Genomic DNA, 13,098 nt, shown 5'->3' on the forward strand with positions numbered 1-13,098 from the left:
GATCATTGCTGAAGCTGGCACGCTCAGACGTTTCCTAGTGAGCTTCATTGTGTCTGGGTTGGCTTTCCTAATCGGTACCACAAAAACAGATCCCTCCCGGCGCGTATCAAACAAGCATCAGTTTCAACACCTACACAGGGTTTATTCAAAATGGGTGGGTTTATACATCATTTCTTTCCCTGAAGGTGGATATCATCTTTGATAATCCCAGCACATATACGAGTCTCGGAAGAAACAATGAAAATAAGTCTTTTGAGTTAGTCAGCCTTTTAGCAAAGGAGCTTGTGCAAAAGCAGGTTACAGCATGCCTGTATTACTGAAGTCAGCTGGGTATAGAGATGCCCAAAAAGGTATTGAGCAAGCTGGATCTGCAGGAAAGCAGCAGGATGGTCATATGCAGTCCACACTGTTCTCCAGATCTGCCCATGAGCTAAGCAAGGTTGTCTCTGCCTGGCTGTGCCGTGCCTATGTGCTGGTCTACCAAGGAGCATCTCAACAGCACACTTCACCTACTAACATGGGAAAGGTCTCACACTTTCAAACTGTTCTGACCAAAAAAAGCCGCGAAACACCAGGAAAACACAAAAAGATTCTCCATCTCCCAGCTTGGGACATATTTCAGTGTGTTTAATTCCAGGCTGGCATCAGCAAGATTTCCTTCAGGTGATGCAATTGTTGCTGATTTAAGTATCCAGTTCTGGACTGAGGCAGTGGTTCAGGAGCCACTTTGAAATCTGAGTCCTTAAGTTCCAAAATACAGCTTCAAAGAAAAAGAATAAAAAGCATCTGAGAGAAGCACCAAAGGTTACTTCCACCTGCTTCAATATTTTCCCACTAAATGAAGAAAATAAACACAGGCACTGAAAATTCCAAGCCAAGGATGAGGAGTAGCAGCACCGAGGAATTCATCAATGAAATTTAAGTGAGAAACAGAGAAATGGAGCCATAGGTCTTTTCAAAACAGCAAAATCCCAAAACATACACACAGAGGAAAAGCAGCGAGAGCTGCCGATGTGGTCTGGTCAGAGACATCTTGAGCTTTGAATCCACCTGCATCTCCCACTGACGGATGGTACAGACTGTGGCAAACTTACCCATCCTCTGGCCCGTCTCCCTCACGTATCTCAGGCAATCACATAGTCCAGCCATATTGAATCACTCCTCCAAATACATACATATATATATATATATGCCCACATCAGTTCCTTTTTTCCCCTAATTAAATCTAGCATGCTATGCAACCATAACAAGATGCTGATTAATTTACTGATTTGATTTAAATGTATCCTAGCTGCGTCAATCTCCTCCCTCTAGATCTTCAGAACAACCTCCACTCCTTTAAATAAGGACAGGGATGTAATCATTTCCTTCTCCTTTTCGCATATGCAGATAGGACAATTATCCAGACATCCATCAGAATGGCTTGCAACAGCAAGAAACTCATTTTAAGCCAGTTTGCCGCATACGCTAGCTGAATACACAAATCTGATCCAATGTGATAAACCTGCTGAAGATGATTACAGCCCTCACTGCAAGGCTCGGCAGAGCAAGAAAAAAAATCTGAGACAGCAGCAAAAAGATTTGTCCATCCTGGTCCATACGCCTTGGCTGACACTCCCTCTTTTGCAGCAGATGCTTTGCCAGAACCTGGATGTGTTTTGAAAGACTATCAGAAGCTTTTTACAAACATAAAATGCATCATATTACTGACATGTAGGAATGGTACAAGAATCCAGTTGTACATGGACAGAAACACGCCACAAAACATTACTAATCTCATCAGAACAAGAGGGGTATGAAAGAATCTGTAGAAAGCAAAACATGCTATTTTGCTTTCAGAGTTTGTGGGATTGAAAAGCTACCTAGAAAAGACAAGGATGTCAAATACTTCAAAGCAGGAAAAAATTGGAAATAATTGCGTAAGAGCAAGTATGTCTTCCTTACGAGTTGGTTTTACAAGTCTTGTAAAAAATGATGCAGTGCACAGTAGAAAAAGTAACGAACTCACACCCTGCAGGTCAGCCAACCCATCCTAAACCAAGGTTTGCAGGCAACTTGTGGTCCATGAAATTCAGATGGGTCCCATAAGCTGACTTACCTTGTTTGCAGCTACTAAACTGCAATAAAGGGATGCCGTAAATAAATTGCCTACTTTCCCACCACCTCTTTTTTGCGACTCTGGAGCTGTCACAGGACTGTTAAATGATTGAAGACCATCACTTTGGGAAAAAAAATGGAAAATTTCTTCTGGCAATAAAAATAAAAATGAAATTTATGACTGACCCAAATGCTATTTCTTTAAAGACAATATCTGCCAGCCCTCACAAAGACTACAGACCCTAATATTTCCGCTCTGGGCCATATGTGCCATTCTCAGGCAAAAATAAATTTGTTAACAAGTCTGCAATAGCAGTTGGCACTTACTTATGCCAGTCTGCACTAACATCTTGAGACTTTCTTTAATAAGAAAAAAAATTAAAAAAGAGAATGTTTCAGGGAAGTACAAACCCAGCAAAACATGCCTGAGACGTAAGGGAAAAAATAGTAATTCAAGGAAACATTTTAAATTCTCCTGCTAATAGACAACAGAAATGTTGGCAAAGTTTGTTGTTCATAAGCTTAGTGATCATCCAGGGGTCCTGAACATTTTAAACATTCAGTGTGACCATCTGTCATTGACATAGTCACCGAACAGAACGAGCAATTACTGAAACCCTTCTCAGACATAATCTGTCAACCACATCCAGTTTGGCTGCCAAGAGAAATCAAGTTGAGGACTATGAAAGCAGATTGCCCTTATGGGAAAAGGGACCACTCCACCTGAGAAGGTGAGCAGTGGCTGGGAAGCAACCAGCATCCAAAAACCTTGTGACAGTCCCCCGGTGCTCATCAGGTTGCACGCCAGATTTTTATACGTGCTGGTGTCTCATGCTCCATCCCCCGTTCTGCACAGCGAGAGAGGATAAGCAAACCACACAGAATCAAAAGGCAAGGCTAAAGGCCATTTTAAGGATGGTGGCAATAAGGACTTGGTCAGAGTTTACAAAGGTGTTGGCAGGTCACCCAGGAGCAGCAAAAGCAGCTGAATATTCAGAAGTTTAGCACTGAACTCGTCTTAAGACTTCAAGAATATGACCCATCAGAATCATGTCCAGATAGACTCCTCTTCCTTACCTTCAGCACAGGTAGACTGATATGCTCAGGGATGTGGACATGTTGTAACTGCAGAGAACTGTCAAATCTTCTAATAAGAAGAATGAGCGCTGCTGACATTCCTAATGACTTTTAATTTTTGTCACACCAGCCTGAGCTGCAGCGTAGCAGGAGAAAAAAATGCAGCAGACTATAGAATAATCCTTTTAAATAACTTCTGAAGCCCTACAAAACAAAAATCCCAAACATTTCCTAATGGAAATTCATGATGCTAAATGTATTCATAGAGCTTAGGACTGGAAGGGATCATTAGATCATTCAGACTGGCCTCTTATCGATAACAGTCCATTCAATTTTACTCAATAGCTTGTTTTTAACTAGACTTCTAGGCAGCATCTAGAGATGATTCAGCCAGCCAGAGACAGAGAATCTGTCTCTCCCCTTACTACTTCGTCATAGTGCTACATCAGCTCATGTTTAAAGACTGCATCTAGTTTGAATATATCTCACTGTAGCTTCGAGCTACTGTTTTTTCTTACATCTTTGTGCACCAAAGAAAGAAACAGTCCTTCAGTACTCAGTATTTTTTCCCTTTGAAGGTACTTCATCTTCTTTTCCCGCCCCCCCCCCGAGACAGTAGAGAGACTGTATTTTCTGTATTCTTTAACCGTAATTAGTGTTCCTCTGTACATGTCCAATTTTTCACCATTATTTAAAGAGTACAGGGAGAAGTCTAGGTGTAGGAATGGTATGACTGCTTAAGTCTTCCTTAGAGTTGCTGCTTTCAGGAAAAAGTGGTTTACTCTCAGTCCTTCCACGTGTAAAATTTTGTTTTTGCTTGCACATAACCAATGTCAGAACAGAAGACAGTTCACAAAGGTGCCAGATCTTTCCACGTAATGGTGTAGCCATTTCCCACTCTGTAAACGTTAACACCCACAGCAAATTTTTCTCAGTAGCCACTTTATACTTAACAAAGACACAGAAGTAAAGAGAAAATTGCCTGAATACACTTATTAATCATTAGGTAGTTATATGGAAGTTTTGATTCCTCAGGAAGCCAGGCTAAAACTCTTAATCAGAGAGCCTAGTAGGTTACGCTAGCACAAACTATCCACCTGCCCAGAAAAGCTTTCCCTGGTGATTACTTGAAACCGTTCCTCGGTTTTGTTGAAGAATTTGTCACGGGTTTTCAGAAACATTATGCTCCTCCTCCTCCAGGTTGCATAAAACTTAGCTAGAAAGAGAACAGCTTCAAATTGGTGCTCCTCTTATAAATTGCTCTTCTCAGATGAAAGGATGAGAGGCAAAGTCACAAGTTGCAGAAAGGGAAATTCTGATTGAATTTTGGGATCGGGGGGGGACACACGACACATCCGAAACCGGTGAAGCACCGGGATCTCCATCCTTGCAGATCTTAAAAATTCAACTGGACAAAGTCAGAGCAACCTGATCTAACTTGAACGTTGACCCTAAGCAAGGTGCAGGACCAAAGACCCCTAGAAGTCCCCTCCAACCTAAATAACTAAGAAAGAAAGGCTGAGCCCACTCCTAAGAACAGCCATACTGAATCAAGACAAGAAGAGGTCCATGTGGTACCCAGGGTGCTGGGGACATCATGGTTAACATGGTTACAGCTACCTCTTACCTGTTTTGTTTGTCAGCAGTCAGCTGATGGAGTAGCATCTCTGTGCTGACTAGCCATGAGCACACTGCAAACTAAGGATTAAAAATGTAAATCCTACGATATAGGTGTCAAATCAGAGTAACCCTAAAACCTGGAAGGGAACTGTAAACGAGCTGCTTTTACCTGGCTCAAAGTCCCAGTGCAGAAACAGTGGAAATCAGCATTGCTGCCTGTTTCAGCCCAACAGTGACCAAATATGATGTAGTAACAATAGAAAAGAACACGCTACATGGGTGCAGGGTGGGGATTACTCCACTCTACAAACCATGAGCAGGACATGAAGGATATTGAGCTCTTTCTGAAGCCCTGTGCTGGCAACGTTACCGGACTGGCCATCTAGTAACTTCAGTTAGTAAATTACTTTAACACTAGGCACAAAATACACTCTGTGATCAATTACACCCCGTACCAATCTCCAATAAAGGACTTGCCAAAGATCTATGTCCTCATTAATTACTTGGTGCAACAATGCATCTTGCTTTGAAGGAACTACCAGCACTGCTGTGAAGAGTCAGAAGAGATGCTGTAAGAAGCTGATGTTTCTGTGAAGTCTCTGAAATCAAGTTTTGGGGAACAAAGGATCCAAAACTTAAAGAATTCAGCGACCAAGTTTTTTGAAACATATACATTCGAACTAAGTTTCTTAAAAAATACATTTAATGGACGTAATAGCTATAATAAAAGTATACAGTGATAAAGGAAACCACCAAGGTGGAGAAGGTAGTAATTGGTAACAGGACTGTGCAGCGGTTAATGAACTAAAGGAGAAAAAGTAACTACTTATGCTGAAAGAAGAACTTCTGGACTGCAAAAGGTTACTAATCAAAATCCTTAAGGACAAGTTAAGGAGATACTCCTTATTCTTAATAAGGAATTATTCTTTACTTATTCTTTAATCACAACTGCACAAGAGTTAATGTGCAAAAACCAGATGCTGATGAAATCAAAGATGGAAGTTATTACCAACACGCAGGAGAAATGGATACTCTACACCTTGACCACTGGAGGAATGGAATGTAATTTGACACTGCATATTTCAATGCATTCAGGTATTAATAATTTTTGCCATGAGGTAGAGACTGCATGGCTTGATATTTTAGAAGACAAATTCAAGTATATCCGTCAATCACAGAAGGACCTGGGGCCACCCAGAGGATGCAGCCCTAACAGCAAACATGATCCAAGATACAGCAGGGGTACCATTTCCAGCACAGTCAGGAGGGGAATACTGTGAATATTTAAGGAACTGGTGAGACACCATCTGGAATATCAATTCAAAATGAGGAGAAACCAGAACAGAGACAGAGAGGTTGTTCAGATGCCAGGAGAACCATCAGCACATCTCACAAGAAAAAAAATTGATAGTCTGGTTAATTAAATAAAAAGATCAGGGAAGTAAACACAAGGGAAGAGAAGAAATTATTTAGAGACCGTATTAAAACATGAAATGTAATTTGACCATGATAAAATCCAGATGGGATATCAAAGCAACATCTATAAATGTCAAAGCAGTGAAGCTCTGGACTGTTTCTCTGTAGGAGGACAAAGGAAAACCAAGTCTTGATAAATGTGTTCCTCTGCTTGTGTGGTTCATTGACTGTAATGACTGGGAGAGGACTGGATAACTCAAGTAGCCTCTCCAATCCTGTCTTCTTGTATTTACAGATGATGAATGGAAATACTAAATAGCTTCTATTCAACCTCATTCCTCCAGAACTTTGCTACATCTCCCCAAACTAATACTCTTTGCCAGCTATTGTGATATGTCAGCTATAAATATCAGCTACCAAAATATTGTCAGGAGCTTGGCAAATAGTACATGAAAAATAATGCTTTTTAATTGAGTAATTAAAAACTGTAGTATCAATATCTAGGAGGCTAGATGTTGATCAGAACATTAGTGTGCTCGTCACTGCACAATGACAAAACCACCCATGATCCCCCTGGAGTTTACAAAGGAAATATAATTCAAGGCGAGAACAGATGGATGCAGAGTAGAAAGGATGAACATGGTAACTCTCAACTGCTTAGCATGATAGGTGGGGGTCTCAGAACAACACAGATCTAGCAATTTCCAACGACTTTTTTTGTGGCACCCAATACATCTTCTAAATTGGCTCATTTATTACAGAATCAACTTTAAAACAACTTTCAAACTTTTTTTTTTTCTCCAAAGAGACTTGCATTTTCTCACTGTTAATCTGCCTTATGGAACTTGGATTTTAACTGAAAAGTACATCAGTAAATTGGCATCCCCTACTGAGAGAGATAAGAGCTTCAGTTACTGAATAAAGATGCTGAAACAGTGACAGGTATTTCTGAAAGCTCTTTTGAAAAGTCCTTTATAAACAGTATTTATTTGGCAAAAATACCTGATCAGCACAGCACTTCTGTAATATGAGTATTTGCAAAGTGCTTTAGTTCTTTAGATAAAAGGTGCCACAGAACTATTAGTATCATCTGGAGAACTAGTTTCCACATACATGTCAAAGGCATTTGTCCCCAACGAGATCTAATTTCATGGCATTTGGGCTTATTTTGAAACCGTTATTCTTGAGTTATCCAGCTACACGAGGCACATGTGAAAAACACATTAGGTTGGGAGCAAGTCTCCAAAGCAACAGAAAAATCTTTGTAACAGAAAAGCTGATGCCATTAACTGCATTTGTACAGACCTGTTGACAACGAGACTAATAGTTTATCAGAAAAAAAGCACTGCACAGGTACACAAATAATTTCCTCTCCTCAGTGTGCAATCATCTACCCAGTCTTTGTTAGCAGGCTATTTACAGCCGTGCTCGTTCTGAAAAGCAGCTTCCACCAGATTGTGTTTCTCCTAGCAGAGGCTCAGCATTTCAACTATTAAAGAGTTAACAAGTCTTCACCAAATAATATCTCTGCAGGTGTCAACTCCTTGGAAGCAGATAGGTCCAAAGGGCAGACACATCGTTATAATGAGAGAAAGATTAAGAGGGGGAGAGAAAAGGAGCCAGCATGAGGCATAAGAAGTGCTTTGATGAATGATATAGCCCAGCATTAATGAGATCTGGTAATTTTACATTTCCAGAAAGCTATGGTCGTTAAGACTACGAGGATCATCGTTTTATTCAACTGGAACAGAGAAAAGTTTAGGACAAAAGCCGGCTCATCAAGAAATCCGTCTCCTCCTTTGAGTTAACACAGCTGTGATTTGCAACATTTCCAATCCCTGCCAGTACCCAGCATTTGTTTAGTTGCTCTTTTCAAAACACACTAGCTGCTGTTATTGCTGCTCTCAACAGACCAGATACATGTTAGCTAATAACTGTCCAAGCAGATTCTGCCTCATTTAAAAAGAAAAGAAAAAAAAAAAAGTCATAACCTTCTGTGGCTGGAGAACTGCCTCTCTCAGTACATTCCCCATCAGCCAACCTCCGCAGCCTTTTGCTTATTTCCACAAGCTCGTCTCTTTTCCAAAATTCTGAATCCTCAACCATTTCAAGGTTATAAGGGGTAAGAGCTCGACATCAGTTTTTTTTCTCTCGAAAATCTTGGCGCAATTTGCTTTTCAGTTCCATAGCTTACTCCAGTAAAACCCCTGCTGTAAACCACAGCAAACACACAGGAGCAGATGTGACACACTAAGGGTCAAGTTGTACAAATGCACATAAATACGAATTTAAAGGCTTGTGAGAGTTGTGACAATGCTTTTGCTGTTCTTTCAGCAGCGAAAACAAGATATATGGTTATAAAGTGATTTGTGTGATAAACTACCTCCAAATATTCTGATGTGGGTTTAGGTCCTTTAAAAAAACCTGCAGAACTTCAGCAGCATCCAAGAGCTTAACAAAAGCCTTATCCCTGCTGTGGCTAGGAAAACCTAGCCTCTGCGCTTAGCCCTAACGGCCACAAAAGTTGAATTTGGGAAAACATGTAGGACAGAAAGGGACTTCAAAACAAACAACAGGATCAAAACCCAGTCCCCCAGACTGCACCCCCATAACTACCACGGTGCTGCAGAGCAGAGCAGACCCCTGTGACACCTTTGGGGCATCCTTTGAGTGTCTGTTCCAGGCACTGTGAAAGGTCTCATGTTCCTTTTATCCCTAGTCTCACCAAAAAAAAAAAACCCCAACTTTTTGTTTGTTTGTTTTCTTTTGTCAGCCATGACACTATACAACAAATCAGTTTGATCAATTTCTAAGCCACTATCTTCCATTTCCAGTCTTTTTTATTTTCTCTCCATTCAAGAAAGCATAGAGTGGATGCTTCGCACGCTGGAGTAGCTCACACCGTATGCCACCCTCGCACGTCTTCACAGAAGTGACGCTACAACACCTAGTATTAAGCCACAAGTAATCATAAAAAAAAAAGCCCTCTACCAAACCTTGATGCTTTTTTCCTGCCCTTGCTTGCTTCAAACGTAAGATTCATTCTGAATGATCCACCTTTTTATGAATTTAAATCATCTTGAACAAATCTGGGTGTTTTGATTGACACGAAGCCTTCTGAGATGGCTTTGCTCCCTCACTAGCACTATTCCTCCTCATAAATATTTATACATGATTTTCAGTTTTTAACAAATTCCAAATATTCATACTTATTTTGGTTCAAGCTTCCCCATATCTTTAAAAATAAGTATTTTAACTAATTTTTTACTTAACACATTTGTTTTGCCACAGCACACGGATAATGATGTTCACCACCAAGGACCAAGACTGAACAGGAGTCCTCCACATCTCCAGTCATCTAACATGGATCTGCTTCTACACTCCATACTGTGCAGCTAACAAACAAACAATTTTAAGAAATGTTAAAATAAAAGTCAGCAAAAGTAAATACTACCAAAAAATAAATCAGTTAAAACAATTCCTTCATCCCCACCTCCCCCTCCCTCCCCCTTCCTCACAGTGTTTGAGCATTTTCTGCTTTGGTAATTGATCCAAACCCAAGAAAATCTAATTATTACAAAAGGATTAAGTCTGTTTCTGTTTCTTACAGGCTGGCTCAGCTCCCATCCCTCATTTCACACTTCTCAATTTGGTCCTTTCAGAGTTTAGCCAGATTTCAGAAATCTGCAACATCTGATCACCTGTTCCACTGTATCCTTCCTTTTCCGTATGTTCTTCTGCCTCCCTAAGAATTTTTTTCTCTGACATCTGTTCCACCACCTTCCTTTAATACTGTTAAGCCAAATCACCTGTATAATGATTTGCTGAATATAAACCTCATTCTTGCTGATAGTTTACCTTCTTTCCCAAAACTCTCCATCCTCTCCTGATGTTGGGAGCATTCGTGGGTGGTGCTCGAAAAACATCTGTATACATTAAAACACATTTACAGCCTCTCTTCTGCATCATTTTCATTCCCTTGACTTCACCCCATAGTCATTCCTCTCTTCCCTTTCAAATTTATTTCACAAGCCTGTGCCTCACCATTGACTGCTTTTGCAACAGCCATTTCACACTGAATTTTCCCTGCTGCATTTTCCCCTTAAAAGAAATGCATGGCCCATAAAAAGGCCAAACATTAATCGCATCTCAACTACTTACTTTTTCCCTCCCTCCTTTTTTTTAAAAATTTCTTTTGTTTTCATCTAACTAGTCGGCCATGCTTCAAAGATGTAAATATCTGCCAGACCACTCTGGCCTCCTATTTAGATGCTACGCCAGTCACCCTCCTACCAAAACCGGCTGCGACTAACCCAACTGCCCCGAAATTAAGCACGAACCTCCATCCCACAGGGGAATTTCTTAGGAGATCACAGTAACCAGCAACCACAGTGACCCAGCTGCTAGAGGGGTCACTTCTGTCCCACCTCAGTGAACATCGACCGTTTAGACCAGCAGTCTTCCAGCACACTGGACTTACTAATCCGATGCCTTCAAACCACGTCCTCCACTGAAGTAACGCCAGCTTCCCCTCAATTTAGGTTTATCTACTCCAGCCTGTATCATCACCTGCCGTTTCCAAAGAAAAAGCACCAGCTGTTCTTCATCCCTCCCACAAACAGCTTAATCCTTCCTGGCAGAAGAACAAGCTGGTAGTAAAACTGGTCATTAACAAGTTTCAGCTGGAAATTAGAAAACAGCTTCTCCCCATCAGGAGCAGCAAGGATCCACATTACCCTTCCAATTGAATGGGGAGGTCAAACATCCCAGGCACTGCTGCCACGGAGTTTGACAAGTTTATGAGCAGAATCAAAAGATTTTGCCACCTAAGAAACATGCGGGAGCTGGATTTGGTGACGCAGGCAGCCCTCCAAATCCTGTAATCTTAATTGGAAATATCAATCTCTAGGAGAGGAGCCAGTTAACAATATTTTATAAAATAATATATTCTACTCTGTCATGCAATTATATTCCAACCCCTGAAATGCACAGAAGTTTGTTTTCATTTTGTTACAGTAAATATTTTGGCAAAACAATGCCACACACTTTGCCAGATGTTCCATCAAATGTTATTAAGTTTTTTTAGGCCCCCCTTTTTTTTTTTTAATACTGCATGTAAATACATATTTGGCTTGCTCTCTGCACAGCTTTTCCCTCAGCTTTTTCTCTCCACCCATCCTCTATAAAAATATTATTTCTCATAATTACAGATGCTTCTTGCTAAATTTTCTAATTCAGGTTTTGCAATATCCAAGACAGATTATATGATTTTAACAGTGTTAACACATGTTAACATACCTAATTCTTTTCCATTATAAAGCGCACCTTTACCTTGAAAAAATAAAAAGGCAAAAAATCTAAAACTGCAGAGCCAGTTTTAATGTTTTAAGTTCAACAAATGGTAAAACCAAATGGTTACTTAATTAGTAGCCAGGAAAAATGACCAGTGTCTCTGCGGAGAAAATAATAATAATAAAAACCCCCAAGTTAGGCCATCAGTGGGTTTTGTACTTTGAAACCATGAATCTTCAGCACGCCACTTTATGGCCGTAGTCGCACCTTGTACCACCCTGTTGTCGTCTAATTCTGCTCTCTTTGCCAATGGACAATATTGGGTCCATAAGAAAATGACAGCCAAATTCATTCTTTATGTTATTTCTAAGGGACTGTGAGGAGCAAAGTAGTACTAAAACCCCACTGTTATATTCACATCTCGGCCAGACAAAAGTCAGCTGAAAAGCATTTGTCTTTTCCCTTCTCACTATTCAAAGCTGAGTTCCACTATATAAACCATCCAACACTGCCTGTTACTCCTTAAAAAAAAAAAGAAGACTGAAAAGAATCTAAAAATGGGGAAAACCACAGCGTAAAGCAAACAAATCCAATAAACCACGTTCCCAAACACCTTCCACACACAGCCTCCATCCCTGTAAGCAGCTGGAACCTATTGATGCTCAGGCAGTAAGAGGTGCCTACAAAAGGATGCTCTACCAGATAAGCCCACTTCTCTGTAGAGCTCTTTGAAGGGGATGTGTATGTGTTATTACTTACTTTTTAACATGGAAAAAAAAAAAAAGAAAAAAAAAGAGAACAAATGACACCAGGAAACCATAGGGAAAAGGAAATGAGATACTAAGTAAAAGAAGAAAAAAATCCCCCCAAAGCTACAATCAGAGCCAGCTGTAGGCCAATTAAACTCAACAGTTTACAGATGTTCACAGGAGAATACTCATTCACAATTTAACTAAATTGATCCACTTTCTTAAAAACTCTTGGGACTTGGTACACAAAGCTTACTTTTCTTCAGGGCTCTCAAAATAAAGTTTATAGCCCTTTTACTCTAATGCATGCAAGCAAAACACTCCCTGGAAAAGAGGAGATCAAACTTCATATTTAACCCTTCACTGCTGGCACCTCTGTGACTCCTCTTCAACTGCTTCAGGTCACAGTTTCGAGAAGTTCAGCTGAAACTCCAGAAATCATTTCTTTTTCGTTCACATCAGTCTCAACCATCCCTCTCCCAGTAGAACAATACACCTCACTAATGATTCTTTCTATTATTAAATTTAATTAGGAAGGTATTTGGTTAGGCCACAGGGGGGGCCAGCAAGCAGGAAAAAAAAAAAGTGAAGGAAAAAAAGGAAAAAAGAGGGATGAGTTAAGGAATTAAAGTTAAAAACCCCTATTAAGAGCCGTAGCAATTAATAATGCCATGCTAAGCTTTAATTTTTTTCCCAGACTAGTTAAGGAGTTACATCAGTATGAGAATGGAGATGCAGCATAACTTGCAGTATCTGAACTACTTTGTATAAATACAGCTCTTCTCCTGCTTTAAGTGACTTACCCAGGATTATTTCCGTTTAACACAGGACTTCGGTTTAATTTTTT

The 13,098-nt window shown here is 40.3% G+C and overlaps 1 protein-coding gene across 1 annotated transcript in view; it reads right to left on the reverse strand.

The window, feature by feature from the left end:
* Window positions 1-13,098, reverse strand: part of EXOC4 (exocyst complex component 4) — a 408,465-nt gene that overhangs the window by 235,823 nt on the left and 159,544 nt on the right. The window lies entirely within an intron of this gene.

Source organism: Haliaeetus albicilla, chromosome 14, assembly GCF_947461875.1.
Source record: "Haliaeetus albicilla chromosome 14, bHalAlb1.1, whole genome shotgun sequence".
Taxonomy (NCBI): domain Eukaryota; kingdom Metazoa; phylum Chordata; class Aves; order Accipitriformes; family Accipitridae; genus Haliaeetus; species Haliaeetus albicilla.